Here is a 23,348-nt window from a genome sequence, read left to right as displayed (position 1 = left end):
TTGTATTAACTTTAAAAAAAAAAGAAACTACATTTTCTACAATTGTATTTTCTCATAATTCCAAAGTATTTCTTCATTTCATTAATTTATTTTTGCCAATTAAGAGTAATGGTGCTGATGACTGAATAGCTAGCTCTGTCATAGACTAGATGTGAGACCTTTGTCAAGTTATTAGCTTTTAAATGTCTCAATCTCCTTATGTATAGACTATTAATAAGGTGCATTATGTAAATTTTTTAATTTTTTTGAGAAAAGGGTTTAAAACAGTAAATACTGATTACTTGTCTTTGATACTGTTAATAAAGAAGTTGCTAAAAGTAATGCTGTCCCCAAGATCCATTTTTCACCTAAATTCAAAATCTATTTGATAAATTTGTATCCAGAAAACAAAGGATTTATATGAATATCTAGAGCTATTATCTAGTTTCATGTGGTATGGTTCAGATGATTAAAATAGATCAAGTGTTACAGAATTCAGTCAAAGAATTTTCTGACATAAAAAAGTCAGTGTTTCCTGTTCTCTCTCAATTTCTTCAGTGACAACACACCAGCAAAATAATCTAATGAATATATGTTCTGAGTAAATTTAATTAAAACTTATTCTGGAAATCTCTGGTAGTGTTATAGGTAGATTGTTATGTCTACATATGAGGTGAAGTTTACAGAAAAATAATCTAGATTCATAGTCATTTAAAAAAAAATTTTGAGCTTATAAGAGCAAATGATTTGATTGTACATTGTTCCATCAATGTAAATGACCGTAAGTGATACCCGTTATATTCTCCCTGTTATTTTTAGAAATAAATAGCATAATTGCTTGGGGATTCCTTCAGCAAAATGCAGATGAGTTAGATACTCAGTTGCTTTGAAAGGTAAATACACAACTTCAGAAATTAAGATGAGGAAGAGTACATAGCTAAATCTTGTACTTGCCCATCAAGATACAGGAGACTTCACGGATATTCAAGATAGAAAGAGGCCCACTGTTCAATCTTTTGGTAAAATCAAACCTTTCCAAATTCTCAATCTTGAAAGGGTACTTGACATATTTTTACAAGTAAATTCTACTATGAAAAAAAGTACTTTTTTCTTGAATCCAAAACTGGATATCTAGACATTCTGCGTTATTTTACTCTTGGAAGAAAGCCAAACGGCCATAATATGGGTGGGAATACAGTAGCATAAACAGGCCATGCTGATGATCTTTGTATAGAACATGTTTACAACTACTAACTTGCATACTAATGTTTGTCTCCAATTTAATTAGAATGACTGGCATATAGTATATCATCTTAAAAGCAGCAATTCCTGAATACTGTTTCTGTCTAACCTCCTAGTAAGTGGCTGTCCTCTGTGTTTTGAGTTGTCACTGTGTAAATATAGTCAAGATACAATTTTATCTAAGTATAAAATATAAATGACCCTGACTTTTTAGCAAATGACATCCATAGTATGAAATTTGCAGGATTAACAGAGCTACCTATTAGATAAAAGATGTGGTGGTCTTTTTAAAGAGTAAGCTGTTAACTGTGTGTTAATAAGATAATATTAAAGCTAATTTTGGAGCATTTCAAGAGGAAAGAGTTAGCAATCACCTTTTCATTTTAAAAACAACAGTAGTGCTACTTGGTCTTGGAATATGATTATTCTTTGAATGCCAAAGGAGGAGTCCTTCATAATTTAACATTTTAATCATTTCAAGGTGATTTGCTTTTACTGTGAGAAACCCTGTGTTGGCACTTTCCCCACATGTTTCCTAGGCATAATCGCATATTAGTTGCAATTTTCTCTGCAACATAAGACTTAATTATGCTAAGGAAAAATGCTTCTTTTTTAATAAAAGGTGTAAAATACCACTGGTATCCAGTTTGAGCTAATACTAAGATTGGAAACTCATTACCCCTAAAAATGTCAGTTCTGATGAAGCATTTAAAAAAATTCTAAGAATCAAATTCAAAATGTCTTTACTAAGCTGTTTTATGGTAGCGTGTACCATTGGAAATGTGATGAGTCTTCATGTAAAAATGCTGATTTGAATTAGATTTAGAATGTATGTCATCCTCAATTAGCCTTTCCTTCATCAAAATGATCTCACAAACACGGAGAATGAATCTTTATTTCCTCCTTTGCACATGGGAGGTCATTTGTCAGATTTAATATACTTCTACCTATGTCTTCCTACATGCTTGGAGTTCAAGATGGATGACCATGGACTTCCAGAAAAAGTTTCTAGCTTAAAACTTAAATTTAATTTTAATATAATGCCAAAACCATTCATACTGAAACTGAAAATTAGAATAACATTTACTAAAATAACATTGATTTATTTCCATTTGGAGGAAAATTTTGTCCCCCCTACCATGAAAGTTTATAAACTAGTAATTATCTAGGTAATCTAGGGTGAGAAAAAGTACATGGTAGGCATTTTTTTCTTGAAACATTTATATACTTTTAAGACCTAGACTGAATTACTACTACTATATTATATAAATACACTTATTTTATGGTTGCTTGTTTAAAATTAATTAGTCTAAGGAATTTTATAAATAAATGTCCAACTTTGTACAATTATGGTGACCTTCAATACAGGTATCAATTTAGAGATTATTAAGTCCAACAAAAATGTAGTCTGTTTAGACTGGTGGTATAAGATTTATATTGAATAGTTTTCCAGAGAACGAAACTTATACATCAATTTCTTAAGGTGCTGTTTGCAGAGCCTAATATTTACAAGGACAGTCCCTGAGGAATTTGGCTGTTTATGAGAACATTTGAGTACCTGCAGTTATAACTAAGAACTTTACTTCTCCTGTGGAATATTTATTTATACCTTGGCGAACACTTAAAACTTATTGTGTTGGTTTGCTTGAAAGGCAAAGAACCTCCTCCTTTTGCAAGTCTTTATTGAAGACCTTCAAGGAGTTAAGCCTAATACTATCTTCAAGGTAAGGCAATAAAACAAAATAATGGTAAAATTTTCATTCCCACTTTTGTAATAAAAATGGTGGCTGCAAAATTTTGTCTTGTAAAATAAATGCTATTGACACCCTAAAAGTAGATATAAAATGCTATATACTGCATGCTCATGAAACATTTAGTTGTTTATCAACAAAAAGTTAAAACAAATTTTAGCATGTTACAAAAGAATGCTTTGAAAAGTTCACTTGTGTATTCAAAGGAAATAAATAGAAGACTATCTATAGAGTTCCAAAAGGATGAATAGAGTGGCATGTATATAAATTTTTACAATTCTTAAAGATGCTTTATAAATTCAAAGGCAAAAACAATTACCTACAGGAAAGTTGATATGGATTACGATTACAATGTTCATAGTAATTGCTTTTCAAAATTTCAGGCAAAATAGTTACAAAAGAACCCTAAAGCTCCTGCCTTAACATGCAATCTATTAAAATGATTGTAAACTGCAGTTGCATGTTAAGTTTCTACTTCTAATTAATGAACAAATGAATATTGTGCCAGTTTCTATTTCAATAGTCATAACATTAACCCTATAACCCAGTTTCCAGAGAGTATAATTGTAATGATTATATCACTTAAATATTATACTAGTTTATAGCTCTTTATGTTTATAATTTTCTAATTTTGTACTCTAATCAATTTATATAGTCACATGCATCAGCTTCATAGATAAAAGTGTGTTTGGGCAAAATCTGTAGCAGAAGATGAACCTCACACTTTGAGGGGGAAAAAAAAAGATATAATGCCCTATGGTGAATGTTGCAATAGAAATTGGAAGGTACAATTTGAGGATAAGGGACGCCTGGGTGGCTCAGTAGGTTAAGCATCTGACTCTTGATTTCAGCTCAAGGTCATGATATAAGAGTGTGAGACTGAGCCCCATATCATGCTCTGTGTTGGGTGTGGAGCCTGCTTACTTCTCCCAACCCCCACCCTTGCTTGTATGTACTCTTTTTCTTAAAAAAAAAAATGAAGATAAAGTGTCTTGGCATGGTTTCTTCCATGTATATGTATATGAGTACAATACACAAAACAAAATAACATCGTATTTATTTGATATCAAACAGAATTATTTCCTTTGAATTCTATAAAAATCAAAAGAAATATTTTTGGATAATTATATACTTAATGGTGAAATATGCCATTAGACTAAAAAAAATTCTGTGTATTGTTCAATATTGTACTATATAGTCTCTTCTCCTATGGAACTTCCATAATAACCAAGGGAGACGGGTAACATAAAATAATAAGATAACATCAGTAGTGGGAAAGGTACTGTGAAAACAAAACATTGTAACAAGGTAGAGTTTGGACAGAGAGAGCAAACAGAGATGGCCTCTGCAGAAGTTACCATTAAGCCAAGACAGAAAGCAGTCATGAGCAAAAATGTGTAAATTGCTGAATGACATCTCAGGTGCAGGGAATTGAGATATAAAAGTGCTCAGAGAAAGGAGCTGGGTATTTAAGAGAGACAGAGGAAGGCCAATGTGGCCAGAAGAGGGCATGGGAAAGAGGAGGTAAAAAAACATGCTGTGATCAAACAGCAGTGAAGAGGACAATTCTGACTTGCAGTAAACATTTAATATGTGTCAGCACACACGGTTGTAGTGTTTAACATGTGGATTCCAATGGGCCTTATCCTCAAGGTAACACATTTCATTTTTATTCAAACTGAAATGGGAAAAAAGAGCGGTCTTTGAGGAATATTCCTTACAGTTCTCTCTGGTAAAATCTATCAGCAGAGGAAACAGTGGGAAATATGGTTCAAGGGAGTTATCCTTTTTTTTTTTTTTTTTTTAAGATGATTTATCTTAAGCAGTGTATGTATGAAAATGAGGAAATAAATCTAGTGAAGGAAAGTCATGACTCAGTTTCTTCATCATTAAAAGGGGGAAAATAAAATCATGGTTTGTTGTGAGAATTGAACAAAATTTGTGTTTAGTTCCTGACTTAATAGTGAGTATTCAAACAGTACCTATTAAGATGGTGATGGAGGAGGAGGAAGGAGAAAAGAAAAAAAAAAAAAAAAAGGAAATTAGCATCACCAATCCTTGAGTAAAGGTATTTAAGGCTTATATCTCTCTTTACTAAAAACTAAATGGTTAAGTGTAATTGACTTAAGTTGTGAAAAGTGGCTGCAAAAGATATTTAAAAGAATCCCTTGTGTTAGCAGTCCAGAAAAAGTGCTGACCATCAACAAGAAGGAAAGACAATTCAAAGGACAAATTGTCAAAATTAGTCAAATAACCTCAACATTTTTCAGGATTATTTTTCTCAAGGTGTTTGCTTTATAAATATTGATATCTCACTTTATTTTATATTTCCATGGCATCAAAGCACAATCACCTATGTTTAGGCTTAACAACATGCATTTTTTCAGATAGAACAAAAATATCTCCGTTGATTATACCTCTCTTAGGTCTTAGAAATGAAAACCTAAACAGAACGTACTTCTGACTGCTTTAATACCTTGAAAAAGAACAAAATATAAAAAAAGGCAATCATTAATACATAGTGATATCTGCAAACTAAATTGCAAAGACTTTGGTGTTCCTGTAAGCTGTTAAGATTCTGAACAAAAAATGTAATCATGATGAAATGAATATCGTCGGAGCTTGTCCCTACTAAAAGAACTTTTGCCTTAAAAAAGAATCACAAAAAGACATACATTTCTTTTTCTTTTTTTTTTTTTAGGTTTATTTATTTATTCATGAGACACACAGAGAGAGAAAGAGACAGAGACAGAGACACAGGCAGAGGGAGAAGCAGGCTCCATGCAGGAAGCCCGGTGCAGGACTCAATTCCGGGACTCCAGGATCAGGCCCTGGGCTGAAGGCAGTGCTAAACCACTGAGCCAGCCATTCTGGCTACCCAGACATACATTTCCGATTCTGGAAAAGAAACAAATTAACTTAAAGAATAACAAGTACAATTTTTGTTTGTTTGTTTGAAGTAGTCATGCTTTGCTCTAATCTGATTTGTGATTTGGCAATATATGACAATAGACAAATTATTTTTTAAGTTAAAATACACAGAGGTGTGAGCCATCGAAAATTCAGCTCTCACTATTAGAAAATTTGAATATGACACACTTATCAACAACCTGTTAAAGACTTCCATTGCAGTCAATGTATAAACACATAGTTGGAGTTTGGGGAAGTAACAATTAGAAATAAGAAGTGAGACAATACTACCAATAGCTTTAAGATTAGGTTTGATGAAATTGTAAACCTAACCTAATAGTATCCTCAGGTCTACCACCTATCTTTTGGTCATTGCTACTTCACTAATGTATCCTTTTTTCCTTGTCTTCTCCTGTTGTTAGGTTTCTCCAAGTAAGACAGAATTGAAGACAGTAGTAAAGCTGAGGCCAGGCGCCTTCCAACAGCTATTCTAGCAAATGAGATCATGGAGGAATGGGTGAGGAATGGCCATATTCTGTGTTCCAAATTATGAGTAGTGGAGTCTCAGTGTTAAGAGGAAGTCAATTCAAGGATGGGATTAGTGACAACTGCAACATCAATTCTGGTAGCTCAGCCCCTTGACTGCAGGGTATGCTTAAATGTATTTTTTTTCTAACCCCTCTAAAAATTTTGTAAGCAACCAAATACCCCATTTTAACTTCCATTCCACCCAAAATATCTAGAGTTGTTTCACTGTTGTTTCAATTACTGCAATGAACTGTGATACAACAGTTGTCCTTTTTTAAAAATCAATTCTCTTGTTTTACCCTACATTAACATATTCAACATAATTTATTAAATACCAAAAATGTAGAGAAAAATAAAAGTGCTTTATATTTATTATCCTTAATACACAGAATGATGCTCTTTAGTAGTTATTACTGTCATTATTTTACTAGTATGAAAGCTAAGACTATGAACGGTTAAATGGTTTCTCCCAAAGTTGCACAGCTAGTTGCATCTGAAATTCATCCCCAGGTCTATTTGATTCCTAAGGCCACACTTTAATTTATTTGATATACGGATTTTAAGAAAGGCCCAATTATGGAGGTGAGGAGGACAGGGAAGTTGGGAAGAAGGGTACAATTGATGTAATATAGTGAACAAGTTCGAAAGGCTTAGCCTAACTGTTCCAATTCTACTGTCAATACTTTCCATCATTGCCTTTTAGGTAAGTTAAATATTAATTCACTTTCTACTTCTAAGAAAACACTAATAATCATTTCCCTAGGAGTATTGTAAGAGTTAAAATAGTATACATGCAGTTCTCAGATCAGAAAAGGTACATGTATTGGCTCTTTTTTCCTCTCTCTACAGCTCAAGAGCACATGTTAGTAAATTATATCATACTTAACAGTATAGCATAGCATATTGTTAGCAAAATCAGTCCACATTGTTAATATCTGTTTTTACAAAACTTATACTGATGTGTTTCTCTTCTTTTCACAATTACTTGAATACGTGGTTAGCTGAACAAATCAATGTTCCAAACTTGAAAAATTGTGATTGCAAAATAGATTTATTATTGAAATAGAGGTATGGCAGAGGAGATATAATGAAAGGCAATTTTATTTTTTTTATCAAACTAAAAGTAGTTATTAAAATGCAAAAAAATACCAATCATTAATTTCATTGTAGATGAAATAGTATAACTCATTCATAGAATTAGATGTACTATGAATTAACAAGAATTATCTTTAGCTTTAATAATGAATAATCATAGATACTGAAATTAATAGAAAAATATATTGTCTTGACCCTAATTTCCAATGAAAATTTATAGGTTATATTTTAAAGGAAATGTTATTTTACCTATAAGAAGGTAGAATAAGGAACTTACATACCATATCAATAGGAGTAGTTGTTTGTCTCTCCCCCACCCCAGATATCAAATACATGTTTCCTTTGTTTTGTTCCCCATAAAAATAAGAAATACTATTCTGAAAATTAGCTTTACTTTTTGTATTCATATCTGCCTAATAACTATTATTCAAGGCTTCTTCAGTTTTAGGCTACAGAGGTCAGTGGAAAACAGCTAGGAATTCTGACTTTGGAATCAGATAAACTTGGATTAGATTTCTCTCTTCAATACTGACTATTTTAATGACACTAAGAAAATTATTTAAACTCTATGACTCTTAGATTCTTCTCTGTAAGTGGAGATAACAACCTCTGCCTCCAACTATTCTGTGGATTAAATGAGGCCACACACACACACACACACACACACACACTATTTATCACTATCTAATTTATAAAGCTTAACAATATTAAGGAGATTCAAATTTTTGCAATACTCTGAAGAAAATTCTTTTGCAACTTCCTCCTCTACTGATTCTTTAGAACAAGGTTCATTCAAGTTTATAAAGAAGTACTTTTACCTTTTAGACTTCCACAATTGGACAATAATGGAACACTTAGGTGGAAGTTCAGGATTTTTTTTTCTTGTTCTCCTTAACATGCTTAAAAGGGTGCTAATACTTGTTTCAGTGAAATCATGGTGGCTTCTGTTCAGAGACTAAAATGAAATAAAACTTTTTGATTATGTACTCAGGAACATTTGTTCTGGTGGGGTTTTCATATTTAATGGTAATGGTAAAGCGAATGATAGAACCAAATAAAGACTAGAGACACAATCTAACCTATTACAATAGTACTAATAAACTTAGTTTCTCTCAATCATATCGCATGCATAAGCATGCGCTTTTTTTTTTTTCTAACTTTACTTATGATAGGCATACAGAGAGAAAGAGAGAGGCAGAGACACAGACAGAGACAGAAGCAGGCTCCATGCACCGGGAGCCTGATGTGGGATTCGATCCCGGGTCTCCAGGATCGCGCCCTGAGCCAAAGAAGGCGCCAAACCGCTGCGCCACCCAGGGATCCCGAAGCATGTGCTTTCTTTTGTCAATTTATCATACATGCTTATTGCATGGCAGTGATACCCTACATTCAATGAATATTTGATACATTGTCTCTAATGCTTTTTTTGTGGCTCACCTAAATGCGATATACAAGTTCAGATTTCCATTTTCACCTTACAAAATATAAAGGCATTTAAAGATATTCAATAATTGTCTCTTTCCCTTCTTATATTGTCCATTTCTCCTTATGTTTGTTAATGATATAGTTTAAATCTTTATTCTCCAGTGCTATGGTACTGAAGATTAGCAAATGGCTAAGGCATCACCAATATAGGCCCCCAGAAATATCAATCATGGTTAAGGTTAACAAATCTATGATAGCTTATTTATTTTGCAATTCCTCATAAGAACAAATATTTTATGATCACTAAAATGGAGAGATAGGGCAAGACAGGGAGGGACTAGGAAAAAAAGAAAAAGGGTGAAAAAAGAATGAAGAAAAGACAAATATAAAAAGCTACTTCTTTCCACTGTTCTCCAGAGGACGAACAACAGAGCTTCCAGTCGTATATTCATGACCTGACTGGTGAATTTGGGGGCATGGGCAGATACTCTCATTTCCACTCATGTCTTTCTCATCATTTTGGATCTCCCTGCCATGAGATAGGGAGCACCTACCTTTGTACTCTGCCCCGAGTGGATAGGCCTAACATATGACTTCCTCACTCTGGCCTTAAGTGAGCATTTCAAAAAAAAAAAAAAAAAGCTGCTTCCTTTCACAGCTGGTTCTCAACTAGTATCTTATTTATATACGGGAATGACTCAAGCACTAGAGGACATTATCACTCAGCACTCAGATATTAAGTAACAATAGCATCCCTGAGTAACTGAGACGTCAAATATTCCCTCCCCACACTTCAAAAGGCTCTTTAGTTGAAAGCTTCATTACCATACTTTGATTCTTTATAAAATGAAAATTATGATGTTAAAATGTAGACACTAATGCCATATTTGGTAAGAAAATATTATTTAGGAGCCAAGGAAATTATTAACTCATTTAAATCCATATAAAAACATATATCCAACTTGAATTTATTGTAATGCTAGTAATTCTACATCCAGTAATCTATTTCCTGTGTCCATCTGTCAGGTGGCTCTAAACTTGAACAGGAATGTTCAACAATACATTTCTAGAGAAGGGTTATTTTCTATATGGTGAATATGTTTTCCATAAAAAATATATCTGATGATATAAAATGTATCAGCTTGAGATACAGAGGAAATATTTTCTAGTCCTTGTCTTCTAAAGTAACTGATCATCAATAAGTCGCCTAGTCCCTATATATCTCACTTTATTCATCTACACATTGAATTTACTAGACTGCTTTTTTACATTATTTATCAGACCTAAAAAACAACACATTTAATTTTAAATGTCATATACTTACACATCAGATACATTTCAAATGAGTGAATTTGGAATCTTGCTAAGAAAGAAAGTATTCCAGCATAAAAGAATTCAAGAATACATATATGCTGCAAAGACCAAATGGTTTCTTTGAGGAAACATGAGTGAGAAATCCTGCGTAGTATTTTAATAGAATATATTTAGCTAATTCCTTTAACTTAACACACATCCTGCTTTTTGAAATCCAAACAATATAAATAAGCTGGTGAGCTCTGTAAATAAGAGAAAAACAAAGCAATGGAGTTTTTCTCTGACCTGAATGAAGCTAGCAAGTGTTTTGAATTCACATATTAGTATTGTCCATAGTGTACCCTACTCTGTGACAGTGACATAGAAGCTGTAATTAAGAAATGATCTTTAAGAGGAAAAAGTAATGAATCCAGAATGCATTTTGTTTAGTTAATCTAAATGAAGGGGTGGTTGATTATCATGTCCAAAGCAGGCAACCAGGAATACCACTTCTGATTATGAACAAGTAGAACCTCTATAATGATCTCAAAATACACACACACACACACACACACACACACACACACACACACAGCTTTGGATCAAGTGAACATGGTAAATATTTAATATCTATAACTTTTTTTTTCCCAAATAGGCTTGCCATTTTACTTTCAATAGAAATTTAGATACAGGTTGCTGACTTAAGAGTTAATAAAGACATAGGCTCCACTAGCAGAATTAATATTCAAATGGCTACATTGTCTCTAAGGCACTTGAATATCAAAAAGGAAGAGGAGATTTTATTGATCTGGGAAATGGCAGCAGGTTATGCTTATTGTATATAATAAAGACTATTGATTTTGTTAAGCAGAAAAATGGCACTTTAAAAAGCCCATTTCATATCAACTGCAACAGAATAGTACTTTCCACCAGTCTGGAAGTTTTCAGAATCATTTTAATGGAGGAAAAAGTATAATTTGTCAGGGACATCCTTTATACCAACAGAATGAGAGTTCATTGCTATAATGAAGGTTTTCCTCTAATATCTAAATTGAAATTGCAATCTATTCAACTATCTTAAAATTATAGGCAATGCTCTCCCTGCAATAAAAGGACCACATATTAAAGAATAATTTTTTCAGCCTATACACCTAAGGAGCTTGAGAAGGAAGAGGTTTCTTCCTAAGGAAATATGGATATGTTCAAAAGTTGATGATGATACTTGAACAGAAAGCCAATACACTTTACTTCAGTAAGTTTCAATTATTTCAGGGAGTAGTAAAACCTAAAGTGCTAGAGGCCTGGAAGTTACTGCAATCTACCATTGAATCACTGTTTATTGATGTTTTATAATGTGCTGATGGAAATGACAGAGCGTGCTACCACATTTATACAATAATTTGGAAATAAGACTGATAATTTTTGTATAGTTCCACAAACTAGTGAGTATAACTACTTGATATGGTCTACTACAAGGTATTTATTTTGCTTTTGAGTTTTATAATTCACAGATTTATTATGAAATAAGTTGTTGGCAGACAGGCTAAAGTCCAAGTTTCACTTAATTCACCATATATCTAAGACTGATCACAAATTTTGCCAGGGGACAGAGCTAGACTACATTTTCCAGAGTCACTGGTGGTAAAGTATGACCATGTGCCTGAGATCTAGCCAATACTGTGAAAAGTGATGTATACCAATTTCAGGGCTACCACAGATTTCCCTATGTTCTTATCCATGCTCTGTTTCCTTTCCAGCTGGCTGCTGTAAAGATTACCAAAATAAAATATGAAGACAAATGTTGGAAATGGCCTAACCTTCGTAAGTTCCTGATTGATAGTGTGGAGGAGAATTGCCTGGCCTTGCTGTCTTTTTTGCTCACTTAGAACTATTATATCAGCAAGAAATAAACTCACAATATTTGAGCTATTATTTTTACCTATTATATGTAAGAATTGCTATCATTATTTTGACTGATACAGAAGTTTGTACCTTAAATAGAATATATTGTTGTAAAAACAATCAATGTTGAATTATGTTGTATTTTGAAAGGCAGACAGCAGACAACAAGATCACATAGTAGACTGGAAAGCTTGAGGGGTTTGCTGTACTTTTGCATAACATCTGGTGTAACTATTGCTACTAACAATTTGAAAGAAGGACAAGTACTTACCAAACCTGCGGCTCTAGAGGAAAATGTTCGTAAGAGTCAAAATGGTATTATATATCATTCTTTCTTGTTTTTAGCAAAATATTGCAAGAAAGAAATGATTTAAAAAAAAAAAAAAGAATTGACCAGATTGCAAACAAAAATTAAAGGGAACAAAGAATAGTCACAAAACTGGAAACTCTCAGGGTTAGAAGAATCAGCAGCTCTGGATTCTAAATAGTAGGATATAAGTCTAAAGAAGATTTGTGACAAATTCCATAAAGACCTCTCAACTTAAAAAGTAAACAGGAATCCACCCCTTGAGCAAAGATCAGATGCTTAGTGGAAATTGGTAACTTCCCATTAAAATCTCTTACCCATGTTTCACCAGGATGAGGAGAGAGAGAGAAGCAAAGAAGTCATATTTAAGAACGAGGCTAAGTAAAATGCTTTGGGTCTGTTCATAGGTCCAGGAACTGCCTTGAAGCAAATTGGTCAAAAGCATTCCAGTTACTGGGGGTGGAATGTATTTCCTTGACTGTGTGCTGAGAAAGCCTGTGTGGGCAAATCAAGTTTTGATTTGCAAACTCTCATCAGAAGAAAGCAGATCATGTAAGCTGTGAGGCCCTCAAGGAGAACACATGCCCAGTACCTACGTCAGATGTGGCTGTTAGGAGGCAATGGATGAGATAGGACCTCCCAGTAGGCAGGAACTAGGGGACAAAAGAGAAAAACTGGTAAGAGAGTTTATACTACAGCAGAATCTGGGTACAACAAAGGAATGTTCTCTGGGAAAGAAAAGGTCTTCACAATGCCAGGAGGCTATGTGTCCAGCACAATTTTATGACTCTTATTATTCCTTGTTTCAAAATGGAACACATATAGTTTACTGTGTATGCACTTTTCCATATTTGTTCCTCAGTTGTGTGTTAGGAGGGAAATGGTGGCAGGTAACTGGTCTAGTTTATGGATCTTCAGCCATGAGGAATTATGGAGATTCTGGATTTTGAGCTGTATGCAGTTATTCACTTTGTATTAACTTCCTCAGAGACTAGGTAATTGATTTTTCTGTGTGGGAAACTAGGCATATATTTTAGTAATCATGAAAGTGGCCGGAAAAAGAGAATGCTTGTTGTCACAAAATCTACATTTTTTCCCCTTCAACTTGAATACCCAGCTAGCCCTATTTCTAAGCCAAACGTGCAGGTATAGACATGTGACTGACCTCTTAGCCTTAAGGAGCAGGAACGACAGGAACGAAAGTGATGTGTACCACAGCAGGGCCTGGCCCATAAAACTACCCTAAAATCCTCTTTTTTTCCAATCTGGTAATTGGCAAATTGGTAGATGACCATCATGTTTTAGAAGTCAAAGATGACAGATCATCTTCCGTCTGGGTTTCTTCATAGTTTTGTGGGAAAGAGTCTCTCTCTTATGACCTCTGCATCTGCCCAAGATTTGAATGATCATGATAAACTTCTAATGCTTTTAAAAATTTAAGATTTATAAACCAGAATTTCTAAGCACTTAACATTAATCTAATGCTCATGTTCCTTGGTTTCCCCTCTACTAAAAAATACTATAAAATAGAAGTATAATAAAACAATTTCTGAAGAAGGATACTAGGACTCCAAGCATAAAACTTCTGATGATTAAACTTCTACTTCAGTTAAAGAACTTATAGAAAATAAAACTGATCTAAGTACTGAAATAGATAAGAAATGCTATTTTTTTATATTTTGATGTCTCAATGATTCAGAAGTTGTGTGAAATGCTGAAATTTATATAAAATATGGAGATATGAAAGATTTATATTTTGGCATCCTTTAGATTCTAATTCCTGTTTACCTGCAAAAAACACTGAGTAGATTTTCTTCCCCAAATTAAGTTTTTTACATGATTTTGTTATTCCTACTTTAAGCTAGAGAATTATCTTTGCAATCTTAGGAAAATTTCACCTAAAAATCAATTTTATTGCAGTCATAGAAAGTTACAAACATTATTACTTGCTAAAACTCATTTCTTCCTATCAGCCCAGTTTAAGTAGATGAGTTCTATGATTATGCCAGCTAAGTGATTTATGTTCTTCTTGAACTTCTATGGCAATTAGTAATTTTATATTACTTTATATTTTCTGTCATATATTATAGTTTCTTTTACAGATTTCCTATTATAAAACTCTCATTGAATGTTTTCACTCAGTTCCTCCTTTGTGCTCCATCTTCAAGTCACTACAATATATTAAAATTAGAAATTTTGTTTTGCTCAATAATATATGCTATTGCACCAATTCCTTTATGGGGCCTCTTCCAGGTCCTGTACTGTACCAGGGTATCACTGGAGCCAAATCTTCAGGAGTATCTTCCTGACTCATGAGTTTCTATCTAATGTAAAGTTTGCCTTTCTGATCCTATTCATAGTTCCCATCTCCTAAATTTGGTAGCCACTGACTCCCTGTGAATCCATCCAGCCTGAATTTCCACTGGACTAAATTTAATATGTAGAAGGAAAGTAAAATTTCAATTTACTAAGGGCCAGGACCATGTACAGTCGATATGAAATTGTTTAAAGTAATATTTGTGTATATAAATGAAACAAATGTAATACATTTTTCCTACTTTTAACAAATCTGTTTTACATGTAATAAATACAATTCTCAAGAAGTTACATAGCTTAAATGTAAAGACAAAAATCAAAAACCCATGAGTCCTTCCAGGAAAGCAGCTCTGAAACTAAACCAAAAGAAATAAAAATAGCCTTTTCTTTCTTAGAGTATGAACACAGAATCAGAGTGAAATATATAAAATATTAATAATAATAACTTCTTTGAGAAAAAGGGATATATGAACATTGATCTCTGAAGATCTTATGGTATGTATGGGGTATCAGAAATGAAATTTGTATCCATAATCTATACCTTTTTAACATATATCATAGATACACTTTAAGAGTTAAATACGTATATTAATGTTTTTTCAGACATGTATGACTAGAAACTGCAAGCGCATATTACCTTCAGACAAATATATTTGCTCTTTATGCCTCAACATTTGACACTGAGTAATGTACAGAATTGTTGAATCACTATATTCTATACCTAATACTAATAACACTCTATGTTCAATTATGAAATTAAAAATAATTTTTAAAAGCCCTGAAAAATTAAAATATAATTAGAAAAAGAGAATAGTTATGTGTTTTCCCCCTAAAATCTTTTGCTAATAAAATTAAGAAACAACTAATGGGTTTCTTTTGTAAAGAAACTGGTGAGGGAAGTAGGTCCACGAAGAGAGGCAAAATAGGAAACTGGGGTTATCAAGAGGCATTCGTCACTCTGGCATCAGTGTTAGTAGATGAAAGCAGTTGATTCCTTTCTAGGTTGGAGGAAAAAGAACATATTGTGCAATTATGTCCTGTGCTGAATATATTGTTGGCATTCAACCAATTAATAATAACAAGAATGAAAACAACTCTGTCTGCGATAAGAATAAGGCTTCCAATATTAGTCACAGTCTGCTTAGCTTTAGGTTGGCTTAGATAAATGTAGTAAAGACAAGGAAAACATCCCACTCCACACTTTTTGGCTAATTTAATCTCTTTGCTAAGTGCTTAGGTAGTACGGTGACAGACATAAAGAAAAATGCATGGATTGATTGCACTGATAGATAAATAGAGTCCATTTTAGCACAAAGAAAAACCTTTATAATTAGATGTGAATACCTGGTTTCTTGCCATCCATCACATATGCAAGTTTAGGAAAGTATTTTTGTAATGAATTAGAAATGAGTAATATTTCATAATACTCATGATGCATTATACACATCCTGCCATAAATGGCTCAGTCTGTACAATCATAAGATTCAGAAATGGTTCACCTCATTTCAAAGGCCTTTCCACATACGTCTCTGCCAAAATTTTTTGAACTTAGTATTTTTCAAACATGTGAATCATCCAAATTTCGCAAATGTTTTGTGCAATTTTCCTAAAGCAACTACTGAAGTCCTATGTAATTTCTTGGCAAACGGAAATCCAATGGTTTGTATTTAGTCAGCCCATAAATTGAGGAGATGCAAGCTTCATAAAAACGTTCTGGGGCCCTAATTTAACTAAATGATACCTAAGAAAATAAGCAAAGTGAGCATTTTAAATAAAATTTAATTTAGTGATTAAAGCAACAATATGCATTCCAGTTTATATACAGGTCCTAATACTGAACTCAAGGGGGAAAAAAATCAAAGTAATTCCATAGCATAGCCTCTAATTTTACAAGGAAGATAAAAAACACAAAGAAAAAAAAGTAAGAAGGAAAGAGAATAGAGAGGGAGACTAAGAACGGACCAAGATATTTGATTAATTCTGCCCAGATCTGATCAGCACAAGAAACATGGATCAGATACACCAAAAATACCAGAATAATGACTGGAAGAAATAAGGAACAAGCCTATAGTCTAAAACAAGCTTGAGATTTTATTGTTATTCTGGAATGAATAGTTCCAGATATATAAAATAACTCTGAGTTTATACAAAGTTAGGGGACAGGAGTGGCTATCTTCTCTAGGTCAGGGGTGGCCTCTCAAGTTTTCCTGAAAAATAAGGGAAAGCAGAGAGTAATTTTACCAAAAAGGTTTGTGTGGTTTTATTTTAGGGGGGATGTCTGTTTATTTTGGTTTGTGCTTAATTCTTAAATATTGTCATCCAAAGTTCCAAAGTAAATGAAGCTATGACAAGGACTATAATGATGGAAACCAATACAGTAGATTATCTCTAAGAAAATTTACTTAATATCAACAAGACAGTTTGCTCTCTTCCCCTTAAGCTTCTGGCTAGTATCAGCACAATGAGGCCAATTCTTGAAGTTCTATTTTTAAAATGTTCATTTCTTATAACAAATACAAAAGGGGATTTGCCTATTTTCATTCAATTTCACAAGAATTTGGGGAAGCATTTAAAAGGTGAGTTTTAAGAGATTTTTAAGTATAAATTTCTCTTGATTTTTAGGAAATAACTACTAACATGATAATAAAGACAATTAATAAAGCCGGTGTATAAAATTATTAATGGATCTGCATTGCTTCATATTCTGAACTCCCTGCTTCAGGTAAACCTTTGACAATAAAAATGTACAAAATACATTTGGACAATTAGAAAATAATGAAAAGCATTCAAGAATGACATTTGACAAAGGCAGATAAGGGAATATTGTACTTGAAAAAATGAGCATTTATAGATCAGCTGCCCCTGAAGTGATAAATCATAGATTATTAAGAAAATTGTATACCAGTATATTGAATCACTTGCAATTAGTTTGGGGATAAAAGGAAAATGGACTACACCTAATTAATTATGACAATGAAAGATGTTGATTCAATGGAAGACATTTATAAATTATAAATAAGATAAAAACATAAAATTTAGAAATTAAATTTAGAAAATAAATCTACATTTATATTTTATATATATTTTATACATATAAAATTTAGAAAATAAATCTACATTTATACTATATATATTTTTATGCATATAAACCTAGCAAAGAAGCAATTATAGAGAGACTACTATTGAAAGAAAAATATACAGTAAACAGACAAAAAATTTGTAGCACAGAATGAGCTATGAAGGAGATGTGGAAGCAATGTGTCATGGAGTTGTAACAGGATGGTACCAATGACTAGGTGTACTGTAGCTATGACTTGAAATAACAGAGCTCAGTTTAAAATCTCAACTTCTTATTTACTAGCTGCAGGACTTTGGGCAAGCTGCTTAATTTTTTTGATCTTCACTTTCCTCCCCTGTTGAAGACCTCAAGATCTATACCAAGATTTGATATGGTAAGGTATTAAAGGCCTAGCTTACAAGGAAAAACTGATGTATGGAATCAATTCAAACCTAAAGTGAGTTAGACTAACTCCCAATTTCTTCATACATTCTTGGAATTATCTTCCTTGGTTACTGTGATTCCTTTGCTAAATTCCTCAAAATTAGTGCATCAGAAAATATATCTAATTAAATAAGACACACACAATAAAAGAGGATATAAAAGATACTCAGCAACTGTTTATCTTAATTATTATAAGTAATTATAATTATAACCGTTTTATTTAAAATTGTAAGCATAAGGCTAGAAAAAGCCTTCATGTAAAATATAATTTAAAATAATCTCTACAGGGATCCCTGGGTGGCGCTGCGGTTTGGCGCCTGCCTTTGGCCCAGGGCACGATCCTGGAGACCCGGGATCGAATCCCACGTCGGGCTCCCGGTGCATGGAGCCTGCTTCTCCCTCTGCCTATGTTTCTGCCTCTCTTTCTCTCTCTGTGACTATCATAAATAAATAAGAATTAAAATATATATATATATTTATTAAAAAAAATAAAAAATAAATAAAATAATCTCTACAAAATATAAGGTTTTTAAAATTTGTCTTGTTAATGTCCATGCCTTAAAAGTTGTTTCTTACAAAGAAAACAAGATTTTTAATTTTTTTGATAACTTAAAAAAAGTTCCAAATCAATAGGGAACATAATTCTTTCTATGCACTAAAATTGGCCTTTATCAAATGATTATTTTCTTTCTTTGCAATATGTACCCTCTGATTTTAAGACATTTTAGGTTTTAAGTTTTAGAGTAATATAAATATTTACAAAGGGATGGAAAAAGCAAGAATGCATTATACCTATTTTGTTTTGTTTATAATAACATTGCATTAATCAAGGCTTTGTTCAGATAAATTGAAACCGGTTCAATTTCTTCTTGTCAAGGAGAAGAATATAAATGTTGTACAATTGTATAATTGATTTTGTGATTCAAAAGGGGCTCTTTAGTAGAGATAATTTATCAAAGATGACAAAAATGGTAAATGAGTATTTCCTCGGAATTTGGAGAATTTTCTCATTGAAATGTTGAATTTACAATGATCTAACAATCAAAGATTTTTCTCGTAAAACATGTTCCTTAAAAGCTTTCTTCATATTTAGTTTTTAATCCAGATCAATTCTTCAACCTTATTTCAATGTTTGGTTTTCTTTCATTAAAAAAAAAGAAGACTATGGAGAAAAGATATTGCTATGGTATATTAAATAGAAAGAACATTATTAAAAATTAGTTGAGCTTACTATTCATCTTCTAAACTCCAAACCCACTGTCAATTTAGGTTGTAGTTCAAACATTATTTACAAAATAACATTGATGTCAAGAAACTGAAATAATACTGCTGAATTTTATATACGGGTCACATAACTTATAATAATATATTAATCAAAAGCTTTCATATATATACTTTTTTCTGGTTTATCATTCTCATTTATGTTTGTAGCTACATCTATTTTCACTGTGTCTACAATAATAATATTGGGAAAATAATAACCTTCAAGGCATCAGATGAAGTCTCTGGTGATGTCACATTCACTCTGACATTTATACTGACTTCATTTATGACAGACTGAAGGTGATGAACAGGTCCAAGCAAGAGGTCACCTTGTGTCAAGACTGGTATACAATCTGTCAAATGCAGTGACTGTGAGTCTGCTAATGAGGAATTAACTAGACAGAATGTTGCTATTTGACTGTTTTCATGCACTCCAAACCTGTTAAACAATGCTAATCAGGTGTTTATTAAGTGAAACCATTATGCCAAACTTGCTGCAAACCTCACCATATGTCAGAGAGGTTGTAACATATTATTCATCCATTTTAAAGCTAGATTAATAAGAGTCATTTACTAAACTTTTCTTTTCTTAGCCTTTGGCTATGCCTTAGAATTAAGGTTATACTTTTATTTCAGTGTTTCTTTAAATGGACACACTTAACTCCACAAAACTATTTTAAGTGAGTGCCTCTTGGTGAAAGCTCTTTTCATTTATTTTTATATTGAAAATCAACTATTTTAATTAGGTAAAAGAACACTTATTTCAATTTGAGCAAAACTGGTCTAACCAATAATGTTTTTTATAATGGAATGACTTGAAATATTTATTTACAAAATTACAAATTTTTGCCTAGAAGTGGGCACATTTTAAGGGTCTTCATCTTACAATTTAGTTAAAAACAAGAAGCAGTTGCAAATAACTTCTGATTGGATATAATTATACTTAAAAATATCTAAGGACTTCTAATTTATTTTATATTTCCTTTATATAAAAAGATATTAATTATGAGCTCCCTGTATATTGATACCTAAAGGAACATTTCATAACCTAACATGATAGTATCTTCCTCTCTTCTAAGACAAGTGTCAGAATTTATTTAATCCGTACAAAACTGCCATCTCTCATAATAGTTGTTTCTATACACTCTGTATGTTAATATGTTTTTTGCATTTTATAAGAAAATAGCTTTTAATTAATCAGATCTAAGTTTATATGCAGAAACATCAACCTACCGCCCATATGATTTGAACAAGTCGTGTACTCTATCAATTATAAAATTTGGATCAATATATTTGCCCAGCATGAGTTTTGAGATAATCAAATGATATTGATCTATCATGCAAATTTTAATAGAAAATTATTTTAAAATTAAAGCTAAAATCAAGGTTCATATTGATAGCTAACAAATATTTTAAGTATGTGAAAATATTTTATAATCTCTATGTAATAGCTTCAGTTTTACATCATTATCATATCCCTATCACTATCCTCATTTTACCATACATATCATGTGTTTAGATATTTCTATCCAACTAGACCTCAGCTGCTAAAAGCAAAAACTGCATTATCTTTAAAAAGTGGTCTTTCTATCAAACACCGTCTATCTTATGTACAGAAGGCAATGATATTTTGTTGGTTCACTACACATACAGGAGATTTAATGTCCAGTTTGCCAGCCTCAGTTGTTGAAGTTTCCTGAAGAAAATTCAGTTTCTCAGAAATTTGTGAAGACCCTTTTAGTTTCAAAATTAGAATTAGATGTCCTTTCTATGGATTACCATAACACTGTACTTCTTTTCAGAACACTTTCAATATCTCATTAAATACAAGTTCTATGAGGATAGGGACTATGAGGTATAGATAGATGTACAGATATATGCATATGTCATAGTCTCAAATGTACACATATTTAGACATACATATACACGTATGTGTTTACATATGCTTAGAATAAAGCTGGCACATAGTATGTGTTCAATATGAAAAGTTCTTTAATTTGTTGAAGCGATGGATGAATGTGCAGTTTTTATAGCTGTTAGAAGAAAAATTCATTAAACACTATATAGACTGAAAAAAAAAAAACCTAATATGGACAATAATTTCCTTTTGGCTTAGATCTTAGGAGTCTTTTTGCTTGATAAAGATTGGCAGAGGTACTCCCTCCTCATGCTTCATCTCCCTACAGTAATTTGGACATTGGAGCAAACCATAGATTATGTAAACTAAGATAGAAGAACAACCTCAGGATAATATACATTTCAGAACAAATATTTTTAGAGAGACATGGAGTTTTAAAGACAAATGAAAAATTTATGTAGTCTAATCTCTAGTGTATTAGTTACTTATTATGTAAAAACTGCTGTGAAACAACCAACACACCACAGAAATACAAAGGATTACAAGAGTTTATGAAAAATTACCTGCCAAAAAATTGGACAACCTAGAAGAACTGGATATATCATAGAAATATAACTTTCCAAAACTGATTCAGAAAGAGATGGAAAATTAGACCAGACCTATTATTAGTTATGAAATTGAATAAGTAATCAAAAAAACTCCCAGGAAATAAAAGCCCAAGACCAGAGAACTTCACAGGTGAATTCTACCAAACATTTAAAGAAGAGATAATATCTATTCTTCTTAAACTATTCCATAATACAAGAGGAAAGTTAGTTTCCAAATCTGTTCCATAAGGCCAACATTGCCCTGACACCAAAACCAGGTATAGATACTACAAGAGACAGAGAAACAGAGGAAAAGAAGAAAGAAAAATCTCTGATGAACATAGATGCAAAAATCCTCCAGAAATATTAGCAAACTAAGTCCAACAACACATTAAAAAAAATCATTCACCGCAATGAAGTGGGTGTCATTTCTGGGATTCATTTAATATTCACAAACCACTCAACATGGTATATCATGGTATATCAGATCAATAAAAGGAAGGATAAAAACCATATAATCATTTTAATAATGCAGAAAAAGCATTTAACAATGTACAACATCCCATTCATGATAAAAACCCTCAACAATATAGGCTTAGAGGAAACATGCCTCTACATGATAAAGGCCATATATGAAAAGCTCACAGCAAGCATCAGACTCAATGGGAACAAAAACAGAGCTTTTCCCCTAAGTCAGGAGAGGACAATGATGTCCAAGTACTTTCCATAGATTTACATTCATGAATAAATTCTAATCATATATGATATGCATATGTAATAAACATTAGACATATGTTAAGTAAAACATATTTTTCCACTGCCATATTTTGGTGCTGAGCATCATCCCCTCAATTTCTTGTGCCACCTCTGAGGCCAAAGGAATAGCTTAATGAAAAGTTTCTAATTCACTTAGGTTAACATTCATGTTCTTGCCTTGGATTCTGGCCATATACAGCCATGAGCATTTTTGTGCATCTCTTTTCTTACATTATTTAGTAATATCTGTGGCCTTCCATTATATTTGGTTCAACTTGGATTTTGTTTCTCCATCTGATATCAAAGTCATTGTATAGACTTCATGGCTTTGTCAGCAAGATCCATGCTCTTTCTGCTCTGCCTGTCAATGTGCATGCCATATGCTTGTGGGTATGTATACATATGTGCATAAATATGTGTGCATATAAGACAAAAAGTTGAATCTTTCAATATCTCCTAGGTTTTCCCATATATAATTTCTTCTTCTAAATGTAATATCTTTAGTGTAGGTTGTAATAACAAGACCTCTGAATTGAAACGTTTTAATTATGCAAAATTTCAGTCATTGGAGATAAACCTGAAATGTCTTAATATATGTGAAGAAACCAAGCAACTTCATGCAGATGCATACACT

At 32.5% G+C, this 23,348-nt stretch overlaps 2 long non-coding RNA genes across 3 annotated transcripts in view; one reads left to right on the top strand and one right to left on the bottom strand.

The window, feature by feature from the left end:
• Nucleotides 1–2,715: 2,715 nt before the first annotated feature.
• Nucleotides 2,716–12,114, top strand: LOC144287527 (uncharacterized). The gene is made up of 3 exons (XR_013355311.1): nucleotides 2,716–2,945; nucleotides 6,305–6,399; nucleotides 11,981–12,114. It is a non-coding gene; the product is annotated as an uncharacterized LOC144287527 (long non-coding RNA).
• The window catches only part of LOC144287526 (uncharacterized), a 117,349-nt gene continuing 99,704 nt past the window's right edge, over nucleotides 5,704–23,348 (bottom strand). For both annotated transcript variants that reach the window (XR_013355309.1, XR_013355310.1), the window contains one exon: nucleotides 5,704–5,870. This is a non-coding gene — a long non-coding RNA (uncharacterized LOC144287526). The remainder of the gene's footprint in view (nucleotides 5,871–23,348) is intronic.

The sequence above is a fragment of the Canis aureus genome, chromosome 17, assembly GCF_053574225.1.
Source record: "Canis aureus isolate CA01 chromosome 17, VMU_Caureus_v.1.0, whole genome shotgun sequence".
In the NCBI taxonomy this organism is placed as follows: Eukaryota; Metazoa; Chordata; class Mammalia; order Carnivora; family Canidae; genus Canis; species Canis aureus.
The sequence above is the reverse complement of the archived record's forward strand: the minus strand, read 5'-3'. Positions and strand labels throughout refer to the sequence as shown.